Raw genomic sequence first — 27,209 nt, 5'->3', positions numbered from 1 at the left:
TAGTGACTCTGACTGTATTTAAACTGCACTTTTAGTCTGATAGGTTGCACAGTTATTGCATATGTTGAATGATTGTTTTTGTGTAGCACTATATGCACTTTCATGGTTCCAATTTTTTTGCACTTTATAATTCTTACTGAACCCGGGTTCATCCACGAGGGGGCTCATTCTTTGAGCCCCCAGTGGTTACAGGTTATACATCCACTGAGACTGAACATAATAGATTATTATATCTAGCAGGCCCATTATGTTGAATATGGCTGGAAATACAATATTATGCTGTTTTTAGATGTTTTTAAATGTTTGTGTATCATTGATATGTGTTTGCAAAGCTGGTAATAAAAATACATTTTTTTGATTGATACATATGGTCTGCAGTGGTGCTGTGTATAGGGGTATCTTTTCTCTTTAGTACTATGTATACATGCTCTACCCCAGCACACGTAGTCATTATTACTTGGGGTGCTGACAAACTCTTTTGTGTTCTAATTTTTTTGGGTAGTGGTCTATCCCTATACTGCCCGTTCAGTCCAAGCACCCAGTAATATATCTTGTTCTGCGAGTTTTATTATACTTGCAGGAATTACTTGCAGTTTTGCATAGTTGCAAACACATCTCTGTGGTCCACTATGGAAGGGTTTGTTGAATCCCTTGAATTAGGGTGGAATAGGAGATTTGAGACAGTGTTTAATCGGAATTGTCCCAGAGGGGAGGGGGCCATACCAGATGATGCTAGACAATTATGCAGAACATACAAAGATAGTAATAAAATGTACCTAAGACTCTGGTGGAATATACATAGTCTTAAACAATATAAAGAGGAAAAGATTTATCCCAGGGGCCTTAGAGTACAAATTTTTCCCACCTGGGAGGTGACAGATGATTATAAAGCCACATGGGAGGCTGGTCTGGGTAAATGCTCAGTGATTATTATTGACATGCTTATTGAACATGATGAAAAACTATTAAGCAAAAAGAAACAAGAAATTAAGGAATTAGAAACAGCCCTCTTAACTTTTGATAAACACACTATTATTAAACCCTTTATGGACCAGCTTAAAAAGGATATGGATGGTTTTGAAAAATTTATTATAGACGGTAAACAGAAAAAACTATTGAGGGACCGACAAGACTATGACAGTGGAGCAGCCTATAGGTGGAAGCATAGAGGTAATAGGAGGAGATATAGGAAGAATCCCAGACCCCCTAAACCCAAAAATGGACACCCCAGAGTACCACTCAATAATGGCAGTCCAAGAGGGATGAATGGCGCTAGCAGCACTAATGCCTCTACAAGTGAGGACGATTTTTTATGCGAAAGCGACATAGAAAACGAACAAGGAGGGGTGGGAGGCGCTATCAGACAAAGATTTCAAAGAGCCGAAGTCACCCCACAGGTCAAGAGATCGAGAGTACAGGATTATGTGGCCTAAAGATTGTCAATTTATCCGACCATGTGCTTACGGAAACTGAGGAAAAGGTGTTAATCAGAGGACTGTCATTTTCTCCCACCAAGCAATTGGATAAGTTTGAATTGTTGAAGGATATTTTTCTTTTCTGTAGGAAGCTCATGTTTAAGAAACACTTTGAAGGTGGAATGGACATTATTCCTCACATGGAAAGGACAGATAGACAGGCTTTTGATGACCTTATGGATCTATTACGAGAAAATGAACAAAGTGACCTGGAGGCTGACAAGGGTGGGAATATCGTCCTTTGGCCCAGGGATCTGTATATGCAAGAAGCACTAAGACAGCTGAAGAATCAGAATAATTACATGAGACTACCAGCAACATGTAATCAGTTTGGACTCATATCTAAGGGACAGCTCGGACCTCTTGAAGATCTTGGATGGTATCACGGTGCCCAAGGAAGCATTATTAACATTGATTTTCTGGATATAAATATTAAGTTGAACCCAGATGGCCAAATTAATACGGATCTATATCGCAAACCGACCGCGGTCAACTCGCTGCTCCATTATACCAGTGCACATACTAGGCTGCAGATTTAACCAACCGATTCAAGGAAAGGGGTTACCCACGGAAATGCATTTCAAAGGCTTACCAGAGGGCAAAATCTACTGAGAGATCCTCTTTACTACATACCAGATATAAACAGAATCCCCAATTGATTTGTCCAGGCTGTAATGGCCTGCATATGTGGACATTGTATGTGGACCTTTGTACTTGGACGCTGTTGGACTCGCAGAGATACTTTGTAAAACTGCATATTTTTTGGCCTAACGCAAGATTGCCCATCATGGCCACACTGGTTCTATGCGTATTATAAGAAGGTTGGAATTTCTGTTGCCGCCTATGGACTTCGCATTCAGTAATTAGAACTTTTGAGGAGATTGCGATTTCCTAATGCATTACTTCATGTGTGTATTCTGATATCTTGTTGTTGTGATATTCCTGTATTTGACTGCAGAGATGTGTGAGGTTTGTAATTATACATTTTGCCACTTGGTTAAGTCATAGATCATCCATAAATATGGATTGCAGCTTCTACACTAGAGTGCATAAGATGTGTTAGTCTGCAATTCCACTTTCTGCCACCGGGTGGTGTGGTTCTGATTATCTACATCCTTTATATCTCCTATATCTTATTGCAGTAACCTGATATAGATGTGTATTATCTGCATTCCTGCTTTCTACCACTGGGTGGCGCGGATTTGCAGCCCACATCTCTCTTAGACATCTCCTTATATGGCTTTTTCATTGCTCTGAGGTTTGCTCTCCACACTGGTTCTTCCTCTTCCTCCTGGCTTACATCATTTCCGGCAGCTGGAGATGATGTAGGGAGTGGTTCACCCTTCTCTTTCTTATTTAAAGCTGCAATGGCGGCTACACAGCACGGCTATCTACCTCACCTTTCAAAGCGGAGTGACGACCGCGGAGCATGTGGGCTATGTCCTGAGGGGATACTTCCGTCTTTCCATGCCAGTCTGCCTGCCTTTCTTTTCATACCCGGCTAAGTATCTTTTACTTATTCACTTCTTTGCAGATCCTAATAGGCTGCTTCCACTTGGTCATTAGTGACTCTGACTGTATTTAAACTGCACTTTTAGTCTTATAGGTTGCACAGTTATTGCATATGTTGAATGATTGTTTTTGTGTAGCACTATATGCACTTTCATGGTTCCAATTTTTTTGCACTTTATAATTCTTACTGAACCCGGGTTCATCCACGAGGGGGCTCATTCTTTGAGCCCCCAGTGGTTACAGGTTATACATCCACTGAGACTGAACATAATAGATTATTATATCTAGCAGGCCCATTATGTTGAATATGGCTGGAAATACAATATTATGCTGTTTTTAGATGTTTTTAAATGTTTGTGTATCATTGATATGTGTTTGCAAAGCTGGTAATAAAAATACATTTTTTTGATTGATACATATGGTCTGCAGTGGTGCTGTGTATAGGGGTATCTTTTCTCTTTAGTACTATGTATACATGCTCTACCCCAGCACACGCAGTCATTATTACTTGGGGTGCTGACAAACTCTTTTGTGTGATAAGTTTAGGTGTGATAAGTTTAGGTGTGATAAGTTTAGGTGTGATAAGTTTAGGCGTGATAAGTTTAGGCGTGATAACTATAGCACCAACTGGGTTAGCACCGCAGTGCACAGCTGATCAAAAGTTTTGCGCTAGCAAAGTCTGGTGCACTTGGCATAGAGTTTAATGGCGCTGCTTTGCGTGCGGGACTTTGCGCACGATCTAAACTTATCACGCCTAAACTTATCATGCCTAAATTGGCTTTTCACCAGCGTGGGGAAATGGTTATCACGCCTAAAGTCTCTAACTGGGTTAGCACCGCTTTGTGAATCGAGCCCATTGTCTGGCATACTGATGCTTAGTCAAAATTGTTCATATTTCTTGTCGATTGGTCATCTTATTGATTGAAGGTAAATTAACACTTACCTCCCTTTTTATCTGTTTTTAATAATGTTATAATTGTTGGGGCCCTCTCCCTCCCTAATTTTTTATGATTTGTTTATGTTTTCATAAAATTGTCTTTTTTACTGAAGTGCAATAACAAGCCCAAGTGGGGACGGGTTTTGCCACACGCTTATATTGGTGGTGGTTCCCATAGCAACAGCATCCCAGGTTTGTGGGTACCCTTCAGTTTATCTTTATTCTAATCTACATGCCTGAACTTTGCTACCATACTACACTATCAGGTCTCCGGGTGTTTTTTTTTAATTACACCTACAGTATCTTTCTCACCTGGCCCCTAAAAGAGATTTGAGGAGCTTTGTGGGATGTGAAAAAACAAAACAAAAATGCTAGCGTGTAGCCCCACCCTATAGGTTGATATCAAGTTTACCTGTGTACCACCTGCTTGGGTATGCATTTGGAGGTGTAGGCTAATACCAATTCTTAATGCACAGCCTCTGCTGAAGTGTGCATTAGGAGTTAATGTTAACCTATAGGGTGAGACTTTATTTATATTGTCACACTCCTGGCAGCACCTGCATTGATCAGAAATGTCAGCTGGCTGTATGAGTCACTTACTTCAGACATTCAGATAACAGAGGCAGGAAACACAGAAACTCCAAAGGCCAGTTTCAGACTGGGTGGTGAAAAAGCTGAGGAAATCCACCTGGTGACCGAGCAGCAGAAACCCTGTGTTATCACTCCCTAATAGAAACCAGCAGCAAGTCTTCACTATGAGCAGCAACACATGATTACTGCTGCTTAGCCAGCAAGGGGATTTCCTCAGCTTTACCATCTCCCAGACCGACACTGCCAAAGGCTTATACACACACCCAAACAATCAGCCAAACTATTATCTAAACTTGGACTATTGGAAGACCAGTTGACATGTGCATGCCTTGTAAACAGGAAGATAACTATTGGAAGACCGGTGGACATGTGCACGCCTTGTAAACAGGAAGATAACTATTGGAAGACCGGTGGACATGTGTACGCGTTGTAAAAAGGAAGATGACCAACAGATAACAGAAGGATGAACCTGCAAAACTACCTTGCAGGTGGCCATATGTGTACAAGTCATTTGAACAACTTTATTGTTTTTAAATGCGGGCTAGTTGTGCAGTTTGTCGTTTTGCTTGTGCGTATAATATTTAACTGAGTTGGTTGTTTAGTTGGTTGGCATGTGTGTATGTACTTGTCATGTAAACAACTTGTCGTGGGTTTGGTCATGTGTGTGGTTGGTTGTGCGGTTGTTGTATGTGTATATGAGCATTAATATGTAGTGCAGAGGACTACCTAGAGGCATACATTTAAAAGGGTGTCCGGTAAAATTGGCATTGGAAAATCTCAGTACTCGAATATAGGTATATATAATTTATTGAATAATTGAATATATTTAACCATTAGTCTACTATCCCCGATCCTCAAAGGTAGAATATCAACTTATACCAATATTCTTCTATCCCTTATTCTACCATTATTCTCACACCAAACCTCCTGTACCTATGCTTAACACTTACTTTCCCCTACCTACTCCTACCATTAACCTCCACCCTATCTATGCCACTAACCACTGCAGCTAATGTTGCCAAAACCCCAGCGCCTATTACCACAATTCCACCTGCAGCTGACTATAGACTATAGATGCTGTCACCACCTCAATCCCACCAGAGTTCAGCTATATTAGACAAACTCTGGCACCCAAATTACTTAATCAGTGCTGGCCATTGCCATGCACCTAAAATAGCCACTGTCACCTCCATTATCTCAGCGAAGGTTTAACTATAATAGTTTAACCCTTTAAATTGGCAGTCAGTTCACATCATTATTATGTAGCATTTCCATTCTTTAGAGGTCATGCCTAAATATTACAACAGACTAATGGCATGCAATTTTTTAGTCCTAATTACAGTTTGTCAGAACCATTTCTTCTTAGAGAAGTCTTTAAAGGGAACCTAAACTGAGAGGGATATGGATGTTTACTTTTAAACTATACCAGTTTCCTGGCAGTCTAGCTGATCTCTTTGGCTGGAGTAGTGGCTGAATCACTCCCCTGAAACAAGCATGCAGCTAATCCAGTCTGACTTCAGTCAGAGCACCTGGTCTGCATGCTTGTTGAGGTGCTGTGACTGAAAGTATTACTGTAGAGACACAGGATCAGCAGGAGAGTCGGGCAACTGGTATTATTTTAAAAGGAAAAATCCATATCCTTCTCAGTTTAGGCTCCCTTTAAGGGTCCAAATAACAGGAAGTCAGGAAAAAGTTTACTTTTGAGTTATGCACTAGTACTAGTTAAGCTTTTAATTAGCTGTATAGGAAATCTATAGCATTGTATCATCCACAGATTTTCCATTTTTGTCTCTAGAAACACTTTAACAATTGTAGTATGCCTAACATTAACCCAACACTAACCTGATGGTAAACTATTTAATTGATCCTAACTTACTATAATCTTCCCTGAGCATAAACAAACGCCTGCACTTGCCTTATTTGGTAATGCAAGTATCATTACCTCAATATAACAGTCACACCCTTCAGACTAGTAGCAAAAGTACTTCTAATGTTCCTGTTCAATAAATATGACCTTCATTGCCACATACATTTTGATCAACATTAGCGTTAATATTCATTATCATTTCCTTTAGATCTCTTCATCCCAGAATAATTAGTTTCCCTTGTAAAAATCAAAATGCTAGTTAAAAAATGGAGTTTGAGGAAAAATTAGTGATAGCAGGTTGTTGTTTTAAAACCAAACAGAACTAGGTATATTTGCTCTGGCCAAGTGGCCATACTTTCACACACACTCCGGCTATGTTAATTATACAGCAAGACATATATTTAGTTCCAGGATATTCCCTTAACAACTTTTCACAGCACATTCTGCCATACAATATTCATACTTGATAGGAAGATTTATTTCCCAGGAAATTCACATGCAGTAGGTGAATAAATCCTGTAACTACCGAGAAATGCCCTGCAGTCCTCCTGACAGTATTAGTGTTTCAATAGTCTTCTATACATTTACTTTAAGATGTTATAAAGTAATAATGAGCTATGAATATTAGAACAATGCTGAACTTTGACTTATAGCTATCATAGCAAGTAGTGACATTAAAAACGTACTGTAATAGCTGAGATTTAAGGACTTCACTACAATGTACATCTCAGTTTTGGAAGGAATGTAATATATATACTGTATATATACTCCAAGGAAAACCCACTCACTTTGTGCTGCATGAGGAATCAGGTAAAAGAGCAAGACAGACCATCTGCACCCAAAATACACCTCAATGAGTCATAAACACAAGCAAATTAAGCATATCAAATTTATTAATACGCTTATAAAAAGTTAAAAAGTCATATGAATCTTGAGATCTGAATAGCCTGTCAGCTGGAGGAAAAATCAGACATACATCAGCAATTGTAAGGCAAGAACACCCTGTATTCTAATGTTGACACAATTCTCAAATGTAATCCATGCAAAGACGGGGCTATTAACATATTACCACAGTTCCACGGAGAGTATTCCTTTGTAGAAGGCAAAACAAGTTCCTGTTATATGGATGCAATTTGCTATAATACCAGCGAAAGGCTGGCTTAGAGTTTCCTGGTTAAAGCATATAGTTGACACAGTTCCATGAGAGATGTTTCTGTGATAGATGAAAGCACAGTTCTGTCAGTGAAAGGCTGACTAGTCACAGGTAGAACAAAGTTCATGTTAACAAGATGCTGTACGATGTAGCGCAAGTGAAAGGCTGACCTGAGATTATCCAGGTTGGAAGTGGGGGATTTTATCCAACGTACATGACTCAAAGTTACATGTGGTAACTACTGTGTTCACGTGCACCACTTTCTGTACCTATACAGCCTGCACCTGATACTACTTGTCCAAAAGCAAGCATCATGCTATAATGTCCTCCGTTAGATCTCCACTCATTTTTTTCACCTTTATTGCTCCCCTCATAATCTTTCCCTTTAAATAGGGGAAAAGTACCAAATCTGTTGCACTTACCAGCTCCCTGGCATTCTTCATGGTGGCACACTAACTGTGGTGTGTGTTCTGGACACCACTCCACTATGCATTAGATATAATAGAAAAGTGCCCAGAGACTGAGTGGGCAGCTTCTGTCATGACCTAGCATAAATATTGCCAGGAAAGAGAGGGAAGAGGTGGGTGTTCAAGATACCAAGATACCCCTATTGTATGTATATACAGTATATACAGTAAAAAAAAAAGTCTGATAATGTACTTCTGGGCAAACGAGCTGCATGGAGACATACTTTTTTTTAGTTTATTTAGATCCGGAGTCACATGGCAGCAACTGAGAACAAAGCAGCTTTCTGTTGAGTAGGGGATAATAACTTGCCCAACAATAGTATGCCATTGATACCCTCCCCCCACCCGATCACATTGATTTAATTCATGCGTCTACAATTCCTTTTTTGGATTTCTCCTAATTCTCTACCCATTGTCATAACTCCAAGACTATTAGTTATCATTTGTAGTTATTCCTGATTTAGAGAGTCTTAAATAATGGGGCAAAGTGCAGTCCTACCACCCACTAGGGTTCCAAACCATCACTGTTTCATTAGAAATAGGGCACTTTACTTACATATACTGTATAACACACACAGTAATGTGTTAAGTTTAGCTAAGTGTAAGCTAAGTGTTTAGCCAAGTTAAGTGTATAATATGTCTTAAAAACATAAATATTAACATAATTTCAAAAATGAATAATTTTACAAAAAACAAACAAACAGATGATAAGTGTTCAGAATAACAAAAGATGCAATAAAAAGGGGGTAAAGAGGCGCCCAAGGTGAATAACAAACATTAAAAGCAACTAAAATATAAATAAATGAGGTGGCTTACCTCAATGATGACACACCTATATAGGAATGGATATTTATTAGTAAAAAAAAAAGTACAGGCAGCGCGTTTTGTGGGAACTCGCCCACTTCCTCAGGCCAAATAAAGTGCCACTAAATGCCGGTAGCCGGATTCAAGGCGCCTTGAATCTGGCTACCAGCCTTTAGTGGCCTGTGCTTTTTTTACTAATAAATATCCATTCCTATATGGGTGTGTCATCATTGAGGTAAGCCACCTGTAACGATCGGTGTCAGCACACAGAGAGAACCTGATTATTGGTGATCTGCAATTGAGTGTAAAACAGAGGCGGCAGCAGGATAAAAATTCATAAAATCTTTAAAAATGCTTGGAGGAAGTGGTGGACTAACCTCCCAAAAGCAAACAAGAAATTCTGTTGATGCAGGTTTAACACATTTATTATACGGTACCCCAAAAAGAAATGCAACGCGTTTCGCAGGTCAAGCCCGCTTCATCAGGCAAAATTGGGGGACAACTGTAGACAGAGAAAACAATACGCAATCAACATTGATGACTGTAACTGGGAGGGCTATACAGCTGTTGCAGATTGACAGTTGTTAATAGAAATTGTTTATACATTATTAAGACATGAGTGCATGTGTGTAGTGTAACATTAGAGGAAGGTATCATATTTAAAATGTGTGTGGGGGCGGGGTGGAAAGAGGGGGGGGGGGTTGGCAAGCGAAGGTGAAGTAATGGAGGGGTGAAAGTGGTGTGTGGAACTAATGACGGCAGAATATCAGAGCTGGGACGTGGTAAAGGCTATAAGGGTAAAACGTAATGCTGGATAGATGAGAGAGGCAGGCAGGGCCGGCCCGCTCATGAGGCGGGGTGAGGCGGGTTCCTCAGGCGGCAGGAAGTGGAGGGGCGGCACCAGGAGCCATAAAGAGGAATTAAATGGCCTGGTTTGCCGCCTTCTGGAGAGACTGCTCAGACTGGAGTGTGTGCTGGTTACCCGGCCCGCTTGATAGCCTCAATTTGGCTGCAGACCCTGACTGCAGTGAAGTCTGCGCTGAAGAATCGTCAATCGTGAGTGACTGACCCGGTGCACAGTGCACGCCAGCCCTGCCACGTGACGTGCTGCCCGCGGCCCACCCACCATGCCGGTCTCCGAGCTCTGCCTCTGCTAGCAGGCTTCTGTGACTGTGAGGCTGCACCTGCACGCTGTCGCTGCCCCTGCCTGCTTGATGGTGGGCGCCAGGCAGAATACAGGACTGGAAGTGGGAGTCAACCCTGCCACGTGACCTGCCGCCCGCAGCCCACTCACCATGCTGGACTCTGAGCTCTGCCTCTGCTGCCTACCTACTGCCGGCGACCTTGGTGTGCAGTGCTGAAGTGCCGATGTGTGGGGAATTCCTGCTGCTGCACAGCATCTACCGATGATTGCAGGCAGAGCAAGATGACGCAGGTCTCTGGACATCAGCTGCACTGTGTGCTTCAGCAGCTGGCAGAGAGAGAGAAGCCGCGGGAGAGCTGCGTGCTGTGAGTATGCAAATGAGTGATCAGTGCTGATCACTCAGCTCACCTCTGACCTTTCTTGACCATAACTTCTGTGCTGCTGCTGTGTGCTCCACACTTCATTCCCAGGAAGCAGGTAATTAAGCTGGCCAGACTGCATGCCCTCTCTCCTCCCCCCCCACCAGCAGGAAGGGAATATATGGTATGAGTAAAGTTAACTCTGTGTTGTTGAGCTATTTAGCTTCCTGCAACTCGCCTGTGAGTTCTGTCTCCCCTTTCACAAAGCTGACAACTCTGCATGTTTTTGTCTTTCACGTGTATCTCTTACTCCCCTTACGTGTGTCTGTGTGTTTCTCTGTGCCTTTCCCCCTTACCATGTGTTTTTCTATGAGTTTGGTACATCCCCATGGCTGTCCCCCCCCCCCCCCCCTTTTCTGTCACTACTGGGAGTGATTATGAGCGTACAGCGTTTTGAATGCTTAGAATCTGAATCTTTACATATTCGGACAGCAGCAGAGGATTTTAACTCACCCATTTTGCTGCCTCTGCTCGCTTGTGCCCTGCGTTGAGTTCCAGGCAGCTCCAGGATTCTTCCTCCATCCCAGCCAAAAGAAGGAAGTGTCAGAGAGCTGGAATGCAATGTGGCGCGCAGCAGGCAGAAGGGGCAATGAGGGTGAGTTAACAATCCCTGCTGTGATCCAAATAAGTAATGAATGATTCAGAATCTGATCCAAAGCATTAGGAATGCTGTTCCAAATTTAAACGCTCATTCTTGCTCACTACCCACAATGTCACTGTCTCTCCCTCTCTGTCACATTTTCTCCCCTATGTAGCTTTCTATGCCTCTCTGTATCACTACCCCACCTCTGTCAATCCACCCATCCCTCCCCTCCATCATGTGACCTGTACACATGCTAGATAAAACTAAGCTGAAGTGGTCGGTAATGTTGCCAATATATTACTACAGCTAAACCTAATCCTACTTTCACAGAGAACTCTCCCTCCTTCGATACCGAACTCTAAACCCACTCCCCCCGCTGATGCCTATAACATTATATTTCCCCCTCCCCCCCCCCCCCCGCGCCCCCCTTCCTGGCACCTAACCTTAACCTTACCTTAAAAACCCTCCTTCCTAACCTTAACCGTGCTCCCCGCCGTAAATAACAAAAAAAAATTGGTCACCTCCATTGAAATTTGGGGCATTGTGGCCACCCGTCATGTAAACTGTGGCTTCAAATAGCAGGTACCCAAATCTCCATCTATAATATTACTAGGGGCAACTATTGTGGCCCTCACTTTTTTTTGGGGGGGGGGCATCCAAATGTTTTGCAGGGGGGCCCAGAGAGTTTTAGTTATGCCCCTGCCAGGCTGCATATACAGGCTGGGGCCCCCTGCATTGCAGGGGGGTGTATATATCATCATGTTGCTGGTAGTGTCTAGTGTGGTATTGGTATATGCAGCCAAGCACTACCCCCTGCAATGCAGGGCCCCAGCCTGTATATGCAGGGCCTGCATATACAGGCTGGGCCCTGCATTGCAGGAGGGTATATATCATCCTGTTGCTGTTATTTATTTTTTGGGCTTTGATTAGGCTGTCTCCTGCCCTCCTGACCTACACACGGGTAAGGATTTCTACACTTTCACTTCTGCACTTTATTCCATGCACTGACACTTTTGCAGCGATCTTGCAGCAGCATTTTCACCGCACCAGCTCATCTTAGCACAGGTTGCTACCTGCGACTGCACTTATGCTTACATAGCACCTACTTAGATTATGGGTTTATTGTCATAAAGCCTGGTACACACTTTCAATTATGATTGGCCAATCACTGACCAATTTTACCACCTGCATGTAGTATGAGGGGCAACAGATATTAAAGACTATGAGCAGATTATGTAGGTATCCCTTATACTACATGGAGGCAGGTGGTAAAATTGGTCAATCATAATTGAAAGTATGTATCAGGCTTAATTCCGCTAAGATAGACAGGAGGAAGAACAAGCAGAGCATGGAGGCAGAGACACACACCAGCAGATCCAGTGTGAAGGGAACCGCAGGATGGTACATCCACATTGAACCCCAGAGTAGGGCCTACACTTTCTGCAACATAGGCCTTTGTCACTCTGCAGGGGTTAATGCCATGCCAGATGACAGCATTTCACTTGTGTGCAGAATTACTAAATGAAATGGTCCTTAATGTGAGTCATTTCATCAGGGCTGTGGAGTTGGAGTCGGAGCAATTTTGGGTACCTGGAGTCGGAGTCGGGAAAAAATACTCTGACTCCCACTCCTAATGAATTTAAACTGTAATTAAAATAGACAATATGATAAAATGTTCTATTTTTCATGTAATGGTCATCATAAATCATTTATATATACAGTAATAGCTGTGCTTAGTCCACAAAAATGAAATAAACCAATCAAAAATAGTTACTTGTGCTGCAGTCCCCGTATTTTTGTATTTTTATCCCGGGGGGGGGGGTGTTAGGTCGGCCGGAGGCGGGGGGGCGCCTTCACGATCTTTGCCTCAGGCAGCAGAAAGTCCAGGACCGGCCCTGGGGATAGCTCTCAAGGTCGGGAAGGCCAGGTCGGGAACACACGGGCAGATAAGGTACAGAGACAGAAGGCTGATTCGGAAAACTGGGACAGGCAGGATTGGCAACAGGATATCAGATAAGCGTAGGTACCGAATCAGAAAGCAGAGGGATAGTCAAGAATGCAGTAGGTCATAACAGATATCAAACAATGCCTAGTCTTGGGTGTGAAGTCCGTGATCTCTACACCCTGGAACTAGTCTGAAGTATAATATGATGGTAACACAGAATCCCTAGTCTTGGGTGTGAGGTCCGTGGTCTCAGTACCCTGGAACTAGTCTGAATTATAACACAATGATAATACAAAAGTAATCTGGCTCAGTGTGAATTCCCAGGTCCTCCTGGTTCAAACACACTGTGGGATCTGACTATGGTCTGAGTGCTTTCACATAAGTGTTCGCAACGGCAGACAACTTGAGACTGACCAGCAATAGGTATATTTAGAGCGGCGCTCACCGGCGCCACCCACCGCTGATCAACCAATGGCCACTAGTTCTGGGATCAGCTGACCAACCTGGTCAGCTGATCCCTCCTCGTTTGGCATAAAGGTTCTGCCTCTCCGCACGCGTGTATTCCTCAGTCCATGTGCACTAACAGGCCCAGCCACCTCAGACGCACGCTGCTGCGTGCAAACCGCCGCGCTGGACGCGGAATCAGCCGCCTCGCTGCCAGTCTGTGCGGCGGCTTCTCCGCAATCTCTTACAGCCCAGTTTGGGTGACAACTGTTTTAGAGCCAGATGTCGCGTGGACACCCAGACCAAGTCCCCTGGAGAGAATTCCCATTCTATGGACCGCCTCTTATCCGCCTGTTTCTTTTGGTTCTGAAAAGCCTTCCCCAAATTTCTTTTAACCATTCCCCAAATTTGCTTCAAGGCCCTCTGCCAATCCTCCAGGGCTGGAAATGGAGTGGAAGCCACTGACAATGGGGCAAACTTGGGTGACCTTCCCGATACCACCTGAAATGAGGAAAATCCTGAAGAGGAACTTTTCAGATTGTTCTGTTCAAATTCTGCAAACGGCAAAAACTTTACCCAGTCGGTTTGTGCATCTGCAACATAACATCTAAGAAACTGTTCCAGGGACTGGTTGACTCTTTCGGTCTGGCCATTGGTCTGTGGGTGGTAGCCTGATGAAAAGGAAAGATCCATGTCTAACGAACTGGACTCTCCGATCTGACACTACATTTTCCGGAATGTCATGCAAAATGAGCCATCTTACTGAATCGATCAACTACCACCCAAATGACCGACATGCCCTCAGACCTGGGGAACTCTCCCACAAAATCCATGGACACATGGGTCCAAGGTTCACTCGGAATTGGTAGTGGTTGCAACGTTCCAACAGGTGCCTGACGAGAGGGTTTGCTCCTAGCACACATTGCACACTCTCTTACAAACTCCTCACAGTCTGTTGCCAATGACGGCCACCAAGCACATCTAGCAAGCAGATCCTGAGTTCTGGTGGCCCCAGGATGCCCAGCATTCTTGTGGGAATGAAACAGCTATAACAGTTGTAGACAAAAAGGCAATGGTACGAACAGGACCCCCTCAGGCTTCCCCTCTGGAACGTCCTGTTGGAATGGACTCAGAGTGACCGTCCAGTCTTTCCAGGTCTCAGTGGCCGCCAGCACGTCCTTCTGAGGTAGAATGGTCTCAGGGGCTGAGGGCTGTGTTTTCTCAGGCTCAAAACACTGGGATAAGGCATCGCCCTTGATGTTCTTACTCCCAGGGGTATACGTAATTACAAATCTGAATCTCGAAAAGAACAACGACCACAGAGCCTGTCGGGGGCTAAGTCTCTTAGCGCCCTCGATGTACTCTAAATTTTTGTGGTCAGTGTAAACTGTAATGGTGTGTTCGGCCCCTTCTAGCCAATATCGCCATTCCTCAAAGGCCAACTTGATGGCTAGAAGTTCTCGGTTGCCGATATCGTAGTTTTTCTCTGCGGGTGAAAATCTACGGGAAAAATAAGCACATGGATCGAGTTTTCCCTGCAACCCAGAATGCTGAGACAACACAGCCCCCACCCCTACCTCTGAGGCATCAACCTCCACGACAAAGGGAAAGGTGACATCTACATGTCTCAATATGGGTGCAGAACAGAACAGTTTCTTCAGAGTGGAAAAAGCAGCATGGGCCTCTGTGGACCAGTGGTGAGTATCTGCCCCTTTCTTGGTGAGACTGGTGAGGGGCGCGATCATCGTAGAGTACCCCTTTATGAACCTCCTGTAGTAGTTGGCAAACCCCAGAAACCTCTGGAGTGCCTTCAAACCCACAGGTTGAGGCCACTCCAAGACAGCAGAAACTTTTCCAGGGTCCATAGAGAGGCCAGAGGTCGAGATAATGTACCCCAAAAATGTGACAGAGGTCACTTCGAAAATGCATTTTTCCAATTTAGCATACAGCAAACCTAACATGTTTCCTATGCTCTGAGAGGTTGGATGAGAAAATCAGAATATCGTCTAGATACACTAAGACGAACCTGCCCAACACCTCCCTGAACACCTCATTAATCAGCTCCTGGAAGACAGCTGGGGCGTTGCACAACCCAAAGGGCATCACCAGGTACTCGTAATGCCCGTCGGGTGTGTTAAAGGCCGTCTTCCATTCATCACCGTCCCTGATATGTACAAGGTTGTATGCACCCCTCAAATCCAGCTTCGAGAAAATTCTTGCGTTAGAGACCTGAGTAAACAAATCGTCAATCAAAGGCAAAGGATAGAGATTTTTTACTGTAATCTTATTTAAGCCCCGATAATCAATGCAGGGACGGAGGCCTCCGTCCTTCTTTTTCACGAAAAAGAATCCTGCACCTGCCGGTGACCGAGAGGGACGAATAAAACCTTTAGCCAAATTTTCTCGGATGTATTCCTGCATAGCCAGTTTCTCTGGCCCAGACAAATTATAGAGATGACCTCTAGGGGACATACAACCAGACCTGAGATCGATGGGACAGTCAAAGGGACGGTGGGGAGGAAGTTTATCCGCTGATTTGGGACAAAACACGTCAGCAAATTCTGAATACTGGCTTGGCAAACCTTCCACCTGAATTTTGGTGTTACCCAAGGTTATCTTTGCTAAACAATGATGATGGCAATGGGTAGACCAGCTCATTAGCTGACCTGAAGCCCAATTGATCTGAGGGGAGTGAAGTTGTAACCGTGGCATGCCAAGAATGATCGTGGAAGTTGTCATCCACAAAACCAGAAATTGCAGACATTCACTATGTAACACCCCCACTGTGAGTTTCAACTCGGGGGTCTGAGACAGAGGGTGTCTACTCTGCAGAGGGGAGTTGTCCATGGCAGTGACCAGAATCTGTTGCTTCAAAGGGACAATAGGAATCCCCAATTTCTTCGCAAATTCGTAATCCATAAAGTTAGCTGCTGAGCCAGAGTCCAGAAAGGCCTCAGTAGGAGAAACTGTTTATCGTTTAGGAGGAAAAGACTGCGTGCCTAGGGTATTACCTCCGACTACACCTAGGCAGCAGCGTTTCACGACTTCTTGGGACAATTCTGCACTCTGTGACCCTCCTCTGCACAGTATAAACAGAGCTGTTCTGTCTTTCTACGATTCTGCTCCACCCGAGACAATTTTGACTGACCAATCTGCATTGGTTCCGGCGGAGGTGAAGCGTAGGAAACATATCTTACATTGTTCCTACTCCGAGTCTGTCTCTGGTAGCATAGACGACGATCAACCCTGACTGCTAATGAAATGGCCTCATCAATAGACTTTGGCTCAGGATGTCCCAACATTAGATCAGAGACTGCGTCTGACAACTCTCATAAAAAACAATCCAGAAGTGCAAATGACCCCCATCTAGCAGATACTGCCCATTTCCTGAACTCAGCTGCGTAATTTTCAACCGGATCCTTGCCCTGCCGCAACGTCTTGAGCTTCCGCTCAGCGGTAGAAGCAATGTCCGGATCATCATAAATTATAGCCATTGCTTTAAAAAACTCCTCAACTGAGGTTAGGGCCTCATGCCCTGTCTGGAGACTATATGCCCAAGTCTGGGAATCCCCTGACAACAGAGTCTTAATAAACGTAATTCTCTGTGCCACGGTCCCTGATGAATTAGGCCTCAACTCAAAGTATGATAACACTCTATTTCTAAAATTCTGAAAGTCAGATCTGTGACCAGAAAACCTTTTCGGGCACAGGCATATGTAAGTCTTTACCTAGAGGAGATCGCACTGTATTCACAGCAGTTTGAAAGACTTGTATAGACCCAGATAAAGCGTTGATCTGGGTCTGATGGCTGTCCAGCACTCGGATGGAATTTTCCACCGCGGTGGTGAGCGCATCAAGACGGCTGTTGAGTGCGTCCATTTGGTTTTGGTCTGCCGTTCTGTAACGATCGGTGTCAGCACACAGAGATAATCTGATTATTGGTGATCTGTAGTATCACCAAGAATACAGATATATACCTGATTATTAATGATCTGCAGAATCACCAATAATACAGACATAGCTAACCTCTGGACACCTATGTAATGTGAGTGTTTGGTGCAACAGTAATGACTTTGAGTGGGACCACCCGAGGAGCAGGTGGTCTTTGGCCGTATGGGAGTACCTCCCTCAGATAAGTGCAGAGACCTTTCAGCAGCCTGAGACGTCCAAAGGGGTGAAGCCCCAGGCTGAATAGCAGAAAGGCCCTGAGGCAAAGTGACACCTAAAAGGTGGGCGTCACAAGCAGGTCTGGAGACTAATCTCTCAATGGAGAGGGATAGCTCTCAAGGTCGGGCAGGCCAGGTCGGCAACACACGGGCAGATAAGGTACAGAGACAGAAGGCTGATTCGGAAACTTGGGGCAGGCAGGATTGGCAACAGGATATCAGATAAGCGTAGGTACCGAATAAGAAAGCAGAGGGATAGTCAAGAATGCAGTAGGTCATAACAGATATCAAACAATGCCTAGTCTTGGGTGTGAGGTCTGTGGTCTCTACATCCTGGAACTAGTCTGAAGTATAATATGATGGTAACACAGAATCCCTAGTCTTGGGTGTGAGGTCCGTGGTCTCAGCACCCTGGAACTAGTCTGAAGTATAACACAATGATAATACAGAAGTAATCTGGCTCAGTGTGAATTCCCAGGTCCTCCTGGTTCAAACACACTGTGGGATCTGACTATGGTCTGAGTGCTTTCACGTAAGTGTTCCCAACGGCAGTCAACTTGAGACTGACCAGCAATAGGTATATATAGAGCGGCGCTCACCGGTGCCACCCACCGCTGATCGACCAATGGCCACTAGTTCTGGGATCAGCTGACCAACCTGGTCAGCTCATCCCTCCTCGTTTGGCATAAAAGTTCTGCCTCTCCGCACGCGCGTATTCCTCAGTCTGTGTGCACTAACAGGCCCAGCCACCTCAGACGCACGCTGCTGCATGCAAACCGCCGCGTTGGACGCGGAATCAGCTGCCTCGCCGCCAGTCTGCGCGGCGGCTTCTCCACAATCTCTTACACCACCTCATTTATTTTTATTTTAGTTGCTTTTAATGTATTTTATTCACCTTAGGCGCCTTTTCTTTACCCCTTTTTACTGTGTCTCACCCCATCCGTGGGGTGCTCCTACACCTGACCACTGGCAGTCTCTGACACTACCTAGTTTGCCAGTGTGTAAGAGTTTTTTCCACAAATCCGAGTGAAGTCGGGTTTGTGCATCTCCAGCTGCCTTCAGTGGTCGGTTGCCCTTCTGCAACCCGCCTTTGTGAGTATTATTTTAGCACCATTTAATTTATTCATCAATCTCTGGGCTCCCCTTGTCTCTGTGTATCTTTCCATAGGGTGCATATACTCACCCTCAACCTTCTTGTACAAGATGCAATAAGCTATGGAATCCAAACAGCTGGATATATATGATGAAAAAGCATCCTCCTTTCTTTTCACATAATAAAATCTACTGAGAACTATGAACACATCAAATCATCTGTTTGTTACCTAATGCATGAGCTATAACATGACTGCTGCGTTATCACTGTGTTATTTGTCTACAAAACTACATTAATGTATACAGTATGTCGTTAAACCTCCAGACTTTCTTCCTCAGGGTCAGGTTGGGCCTTCACATAGGGTGGGGTTCATACGTAGCCAAGAAAACTATAAGTGGGGTGTTCATCATTTTACTAGAATTCCAAAGAAGCAAAGACAAACTAATGAAAGACTCCACCCAATGCAGTACATAAAATGATGTGTGGATTATCACAAAACTGGCTTCAATTTATGTCACACAAAAATGTATTAAAACATTAAAGTAAATGCTTTCTAAGAAGCCTACATACAAGATCTTTAACCACTTAGTGAGCTACTTAGCAAAAGTGGCATCTTTGTTTGGAGCAAGCAGAACCACTGCTTCGTGCTACCATTTCAAAATATGTATATACAGTATTTGGACAGCTACATTAATAAATTGCAACATATTTAAACAATGCATTTGGCAGCTGCTTTAAAACACTATTACACAATTGTCTAGCAAGGTAGGCAAGACCTTGGACGTACAATCAGTTGGTGCTATCAGACAATGTATATTATTGTGTGGCTCTGGACATCAGTCACTTCAACCTGGCCAATTGCAGGGATGCTCGGGTAGTACATTTTACTACCCGCCCAAATCCGGATCCGGGTACCCAGTTATTCGGATCCGATTCGGATATCCGAATTTGACATTTTTTCTACCCGAACAGAATTCGGATACCCGACGCTATTATCCAGGGATGCTCAATCGGATCTCGGGTATCCGAATTATCCCGGGTATCCGACCTTTTTCTATTATCCGGGTCGGATCCGGATTCCAAATAGTTTTGCAGATATCCGGATTGCTATCTGCAGATAGTTTAACCACCAATCCGGATACCCGCGGATATCCGAATTACCCGAATCACAGATTACTCTCTCTCTCTCTCTCTCTCTCTCCTCCTCCTCCATCCATCCATCTATCCATCCATCCATCCATCAATCAATTCAATAGAAAAAGTAGCATGATTAAGGATTTGTACTTTTTGAAAAGCCAGCTCACATACCATAGCTGGGATTAGAACCCAGGACTCAGTGTGTAGTAGGTATCTGCCTTACCCACTAGACCATCAGCCACACTACATGCTAAAGCTGGTTAATGATTTTTTGAAGGCCAGTCACTTTTTAACCAGTGTTTTAGCCACTACAATGAGAACACAACAAAACAGACTTCTCTCAAAAGGGAAAGGGTTCACCAAACGTTGCCTCCAGTCACAGACTTTGAAGATTTTTGTGACCTGGCAGAAATACAGTACTGTATTAGAATCTTTTTATTGAAGTTTTTATTGGAAATACATTTTATTGCACTCCTGTTGTAGGTGTGACCTCTCTCCTAGTGTGGCTGATGGTCTAGTGGGTAAGGCAGATACCTACTACATACTGAGTCCTTGGTTCTAATCCCAGCTATGGTATGTGAGCTGGCTTTTCAAAAAGTACAAATCCCTTAATCATGCTACTTTTTCTATTGAATTGATCATAATGGTAGTATGGTACAATGATGCTAGGCCAGCTTTAGCATGTAGTGTGGCTAATGGTCTAGTGGGTAAGACAGAGACCTACTACACACTGAGTCCTGGGTTCTAATCCCAGCTATGGTATGTGAGCTGGCTTTTCAAAAAGTACAAATCCTTAATCATGCTACTTTTTCTATTGAATTGATCATAATGGTAGTATGGTACAATGATGCTAGGCCAGCTTTAGCATGTAGTGTGGCTGATGGTCTAGTGGGTAAGACAGAGACCTACTACACACTGAGTCCTGGGTTCTAATCCCAGCTATGGTATATAAGCTGTTTTGAAAAACTGCAATTCCCTACTGGATGGATGGATGGATGGAAGGAGGAGGAGGAGGCGGAAGAAGAGAGAGAGAGAGAGAGAGAGAGAGAGAGAGCGATTCGGGTAGTCCGGGTAATTCGGATATCCGCGGGTATCCGGATTGGTGGTTAAACTATCTGCAGATAGCAATCCGGATATCTGCAAAACTATCTGGAATCCGGATCCGACCCGGATAATAGAAAAAGGTCGGATACCCGGGTTAATTCGGATACCTGAGATCCGATTGAGCATCCCTGGCCAATTGTAGATGTTGGAAAATCAGTGCAGGGAAGTCTCAATAGCAGTGCATAGGCTGAATCCTCAGCATCCACTATACCATATTAGAGCTCTTTACTGAAAGAAAACATGCAGAGATATATCATACACACCATCAGGAAATGCAGCTTGCTTAGAGAATACCGCGTGAATACAGGAAGTGACAATCCCATAAGAATTACCTTCATCGTTTACACACAGTGACATTTTGTGGTTGTTTTACTATACTTAAGTTTAAGGTTACTATGTTGTTAAACCTCCAACATTATAAGCCCCCACACTCTGTGTCAACAAGAACACATTATTTTAGGTTTAACTGAATACTCAGAATCTCAATCTATAACTTAAAGGCATGCACTTTTTAACACCTTGAATTTGAACAAGTTCCACTACATATAGTGGGATTTGTATTTACATGCTAAGGCAAAATTCATAGTGGTCTGGCTGTTGTATTCTATAGAAAGCACTACTGATTATTGCAGGATGATAGATAATACAGAATGTATGAACAGTGCAAGCTGTAAGAAAAGGCATAAGGTATTGATTTCTGGAAAAACTGACCACAAAGACTCTACACACACAAGCAATAGAACACAGCAATACATGCATGCAGCTACATTTGAGTCGTCAGCAGGTGCTGATCAGCCAATCAGGATGCATTGTCATACACCCTTTACCTGCCATACCACATCTAGCAGCCATTAGCATTCAGGTGGGAGGCTTCAGTTGGACGCAAATCGCAAGATTACGTCGCTAGCAGGACCACCCGTGCAGGCATCCCTCCCACAGGGGTCCCTCCCTAACCGCTCACCTGTCCGCCATGTCCTAGAGCTGAAAAAAAAACGTTTAAAAACACACGATTGGTTCGCACGATGGCCAGGGGCCCCGGACCTCTCTCACTGGCCGGGGCCCCAAGACCAATGCGCGATACCTGGAGGGGAGTGCAGGTGGGCCTGGACCTCTCACACCCAGGCTCTGGACCTCTCACATCCAGAAAACCCACCAACACTGCCTCCATACTGAATGCTAAATTCGACACACACAAGCAATAGAACACAGCAATACATGCATGCAGCTACATTTTAGTCGTCAGCAGGTGCTCGTCAGCCAATCAGGATGCACTGTCATACACCCTTTACCTGCCATACCACATCTAGCAGCCATTAGCATTCAGGTGGGAGGCTTCAGTTGGACGCAAATCGCAAGATTGCGTCGCTAGCAGGACCGCCCCGTGCAGGCATCCCTCCCACAGGGGTCCCTCCCTAACCGCTCACCTGTCCGCCATGTCCTAGAGCTAAAAAAAAGGGTTAAAAACACACGATTGGTTCGCACGATGGCCAGGGGCCCCGGACCTCTCTCACTGGCCGGGGCCCCAAGACCAATGCGCGATACCTGGAGGGGAGTGCGGGTGGGCCTGGACTTCTCACACCCAGGCTCTGGACCTCTCACATCCAGAAAACCCACCAACACTGCCTCCATACTGAATGCTAAATTCGACACACACAAGCAATAGAACACAGCAATACATGCATGCAGCTACATTTGAGTCGTCAGCAGGTGCTCGTCAGCCAATCAGGATGCACTGTCATACACCCTTTACCTGCCATACCACATCTAGCAGCCATTAGCATTCAGGTGGGGGGCTTCAGTTGGACGCAAATCGCAAGATTGCGTCGCTAGCAGGACCGCCGCGTGCAGGCATCCCTCCCACAGGGGTCCCTCCCTAACCGCTCACCTGTCTGCCATGTCCTAGAGCTGAAAAAAAAACGTTTAAAAACACACGATTGGTTCGCACGATGGCCAGGGGCCCCGGACCTCTCTCACTGGCCGGGGCCCCAAGACCAATGCGCGATACCTGGAGGGGAGTGCAGGTGGGCCTGGACCTCTCACACCCAGGCTCTGGACCTCTCACATCCAGAAAACCCACCAACACTGCCTCCATACTGAATGCTAAATTCGACACACACAAGCAATAGAACTGAAGCCTCCCACCTGAATGCTAATGGCTGCTAGATGTGGTATGGCAGGTAAAGGGTGTAAGACAGTGCATCCTGATTGGCTGACGAGCACCTGCTGACGACTCAAATGTAGCTGCATGCATGTATTGCTGTGTTCTATTGCTTGTGTGTGTCGAATTTAGCATTCAGTATGGAGGCAGTGTTGGTGGGTTTTCTGGATGTGAGAGGTCCAGAGCCTGGGTGTGAGAGGTCCAGGCCCACCTGCACTCCCCTCCAGGTATCGCGCATTGGTCTTGGGGCTCCGGCCAGTGAGAGAGGTTCGGGGCCCCTGGCCATCGTGCGAACCAATCGTGTGTTTTTAAACGTTTTTTTTTTCAGCTCTAGGACATGGCGGACAGGTGAGCGGTTAGGGAGGGACCCCTGTGGGAGGGATGCCTGCACGGGGCGGTCCTGCTAGCGACGCAATCTTGCGATTTGCGTCCAACTGAAGCCTCCCACCTGAATGCTAATGGCTGCTAGATGTGGTATGGCAGGTAAAGGGTGTATGACAGTGCATCCTGATTGGCTGACGAGCACCTGCTGACGACTCAAATGTAGCTGCATGCATGTATTGCTGTGTTCTATTGCTTGTGTGTGTCGAATTTAGCATTCAGTATGGAGGCAGTGTTGGTGGGTTTTCTGGATGTGAGAGGTCCAGAGCCTGGGTGTGAGAGGTCCAGGCCCACCTGCACTCCCCTCCAGGTATCGCGCATTGGTCTTGGGGCCCCGGCCAGTGAGAGAGGTCCGGGGCCCCTGGCCATCGTGTGAACCAATCGTGTGTTTTTTCACAAAGACTCTAGATAAGTAAGGGGGTGGGGGGTTATCAGAGAGCAAAATGAAAACTATATATAAAGACCACTTTTATTGGGTGCCCAGTGAGCAGCTGTTCAATACAAAAGAGAAAAAAGAAGTAGCAGAGAGAGAGCACAACTGAGTTATACTGTAAATAGGCCAAACAAAAAGGAAAAGAACAAAATGTCACCTTTAAATTAGAAAAGCATACGGTAAAAATTAGACAAAATGAACTTGGGGAAAAAGCATATGAGTACTGAGCAGATGTACAAAGTATGAACATTGTACTGAAAAGTATATGCTGGAGGAGATAATAAAAGAACGTGAACTTTAGCTGGCAGTGAAAAGCCAGTTTAGATATAATTTGGTGTTGCTTCAAAAAATATAATTATACAAGTATAGAGGATTATTTTATTTATTAAAAAAAAAAATGGACCAAACACAAAAGGAGTTGTAGCCCGCAGCGACTGTTCAGTTGCTGTATTTCATCTTAAAGTGCATGTCTGTGAACAAAATCTAGCAACTGGGTGATTAATACTAGCTTGACGCTCTACCATTTCTCTAAGCCCCAGGTTCTCAGATGTATGGTATGCATAGCTCAGAAGGTACTTTTGATGGTTCCAGGGGGTAAGCAGACTTGATAAACTTAAAGAACATGTGAAGTGAAAGGGATATGGAGGCTGCCATATTTATTCCCTTAAACAACACTAGTTGTCTGGCTGTTCTGATGATTCTCTGCCTCTTAAACATTTACCCATAGACCCTGACCAAGCATGCCGTTCATATGCTTCTGACAAAAATCTGACAAGATTAACTGCATGCATTTTACAGATGTGGGATTCGGACAATATTGATATCGGAATGATCATCAGGTCTGCCATGCATCAGGCATTGTATAAATGGAAATAAATCGGGGACGCACATGGCTAGTGGACAAAAAGAGCGCCGCCATAGACTGCAATGCAAAATATCGGCTATTGGGCGCCCGACAGGAAAAAGGGCACCCGAGAAATAGCGGTTGCAGGGATCGTGTTAACAAAAGTTTTCATTTACAGAATAAGGTTTATAACAAATATCGTTTACAAGTTCATTTTGACCTTGTGTTATACTTATTTTTTGTTTTTAAATTTCGCTTATAGGAGCTTTTACTTATTTTCCCGTTTTTAAATTTCGCTTACAGGACTGTAACAAGTAAATTTTCGTTTACACTTATTTTGTCATGTAAAATTTGTTTTCATACGTATAATGCTTAAATATCGTTTTCAGCCTTACTCTATTAGAAATACATCGCTTTTGGTATTAACTTTGTTTTTCACACTTATAATGCGTCAATTATAGTTTTATTAACTTACTAATATATCGCTTTTAATATTACCGTCATTTTAAGAATTCTAATGCGTACGTGATTGTAAGGCTATTTATTCTATTACACATACTGTATATATGTATATATATGTATATATATATATATATATATATATATATACTAGCTGGTCGTCCGGCGTTGCCCGGGTATGTAATTGGCTAGTGTTAGCTCTACCCACTTTTTCTAATCCTAACACACAATTACTCAAGGATGACCTAGTTTGTGAGCTTTGTGGTCTTTGGCATCAATAATTGACATTGAAATGAAATAAATCTAATTGGCTGTGGCTCCACTCCTTTGAAAATCAATAGGTGAATTTTGATTAGCTTTTGTAGGCTCCACCCACTTTTCTGAATATTAATCCCAGTCACCCAGTGACCAACTGTGCAAAGTTTAAGAACCCTGCCATTGACAGAGTAAGAAAACCAAAAGTTTGCTTTCTTAAAACAGAAAGAATTTGCAGTAATTCAGGTTGGAGTGAGCTTAAGATATCACCCAGTGCATCACTGTTTAATATACGCAAATTAACCATTGTTACCCGTAAAAGCTAAACACACCTCCAGAACTGCTGGAATGCGATGCTGTGTCAATTTGTTAATTTGTACAGAGCCATAATAATCCAACATGCATACAGACTGTTTTGGATTTTTTTTTTTTTTTTTTTTCCTTTTTTTTACCTCAGATTAGTCTTAATCTCTCCATAGAGACATAAATGCCCCCTAAAAGAGGAATCAGTCCAATCATCATATGGCGTTTTATTTTTGTAATCTTTTTCTTAGGTCATAAAAAAATCAATATTCTCCAGAAATTAATTTTCCCCACAGTCTTTCCAGTTTAGACACATAATAACCCATTATCCTCACGGTCATATCATCCTGACGATAATCTGACAAATTATAATGATACACCTGCATCCTTCTTACAAGCCACAATGGGAAACCATACCTCCTCGCTGTTATAGCAGTATCTTCTCCAAGCATCTCTCTCACTACCATCATTATGCGTAAAGCAACATTATCCGACATACTATTCCACAACTTATTCGTCTCTTCCACCACCTTCACAATCTCTTTAGCACAACTTCTAGTCTGTATCACACAGTCCCTCTCAAGTGGCTCATAATACTGCCTATCCAGCCGCACACTGGGTATACTATGTTCCAATAACACAGTCTGATCACCTCCTTCTCTCCCAGATACAGCAACACATCGCCTGGGCTGCGGATCAGGGCTATCCGGCTGCCCAGCATCTTCCACCTGAACTTCCATCTCATCATCCGAATCTTCCAGTACAACATACGGATTAGGCGACAGGGGCACCTCTGGAGCACTCCCTACCCCCAACTTCAGCTTCTTACCCCCTCCTACTCTGCTTTCCTCCTCCTCCTTCCTCAACCTCCCCCTCCCTCCATGCCTCATCCTTGACTTCTGTTCCTCCCACCCCATCTTATCCTGCTCCTCCTTTTTATCCATCTCTGCCCCCCAATCTATGGGCTTCTGCGCCTTGGCCACACCCCCCACTCCTGAGGAACTACTACTCCCAGCCCGGCTACTCTGCACCTTCCCACTGCCCATCCCACTGCTCACCTTACCTTTGCATACTGACTCCTCCCTCCTCTCTGGCTGACCCGCCTCCTCCCGCCGTCTCCCCCGCTCCTGGGTGACCCCCTGCCCCTCACTCACCCCCGCAATCACCTCCGCAGTCTTCCCAACACCGGACCCACTCTGCACAGCCGCTTTCCGTGCCCGGGACTCCTCCTCCTCCTCCCGCAGCACGGCTTGCACACAGGTAGCGTCACCCACCGGCTCCTCCTCCCCAGACACGTCACCTTCTGCCGGTGCAGCTCCGCTCACTCTCCCTCCACGAGTCTCCTCCTCCATTCGCTCCACAGCCCGGACACAAGAATCATCACCCACAGACTCCTCAGCCGTCACATTCCCATCTTCCGCAAACAGATCCGCCTGGCTACACGGACTCTCACCAACCACTCCCACAATCACCCCAGCCACTCCCACACCAGTCACCTCCGCAATCACAGCAGCTGTCACCTCCGCCGCACGCTC

At 44.5% G+C, this 27,209-nt stretch overlaps 1 protein-coding gene across 1 annotated transcript in view; it reads right to left on the bottom strand.

Annotated features, from left to right (window-relative positions):
- Positions 1-27,209, bottom strand: part of SLC7A11 (solute carrier family 7 member 11) — a 414,966-nt gene that overhangs the window by 361,575 nt on the left and 26,182 nt on the right. The gene's annotated exons all lie outside the window — the stretch shown is intronic.

Source organism: Hyperolius riggenbachi, chromosome 1 (assembly GCF_040937935.1).
Source record: "Hyperolius riggenbachi isolate aHypRig1 chromosome 1, aHypRig1.pri, whole genome shotgun sequence".
NCBI classification, from domain to species: domain Eukaryota; kingdom Metazoa; phylum Chordata; class Amphibia; order Anura; family Hyperoliidae; genus Hyperolius; species Hyperolius riggenbachi.
Note: the sequence above shows the minus strand (reverse complement) of the source record. Positions and strands in the feature narration are given on the sequence as shown.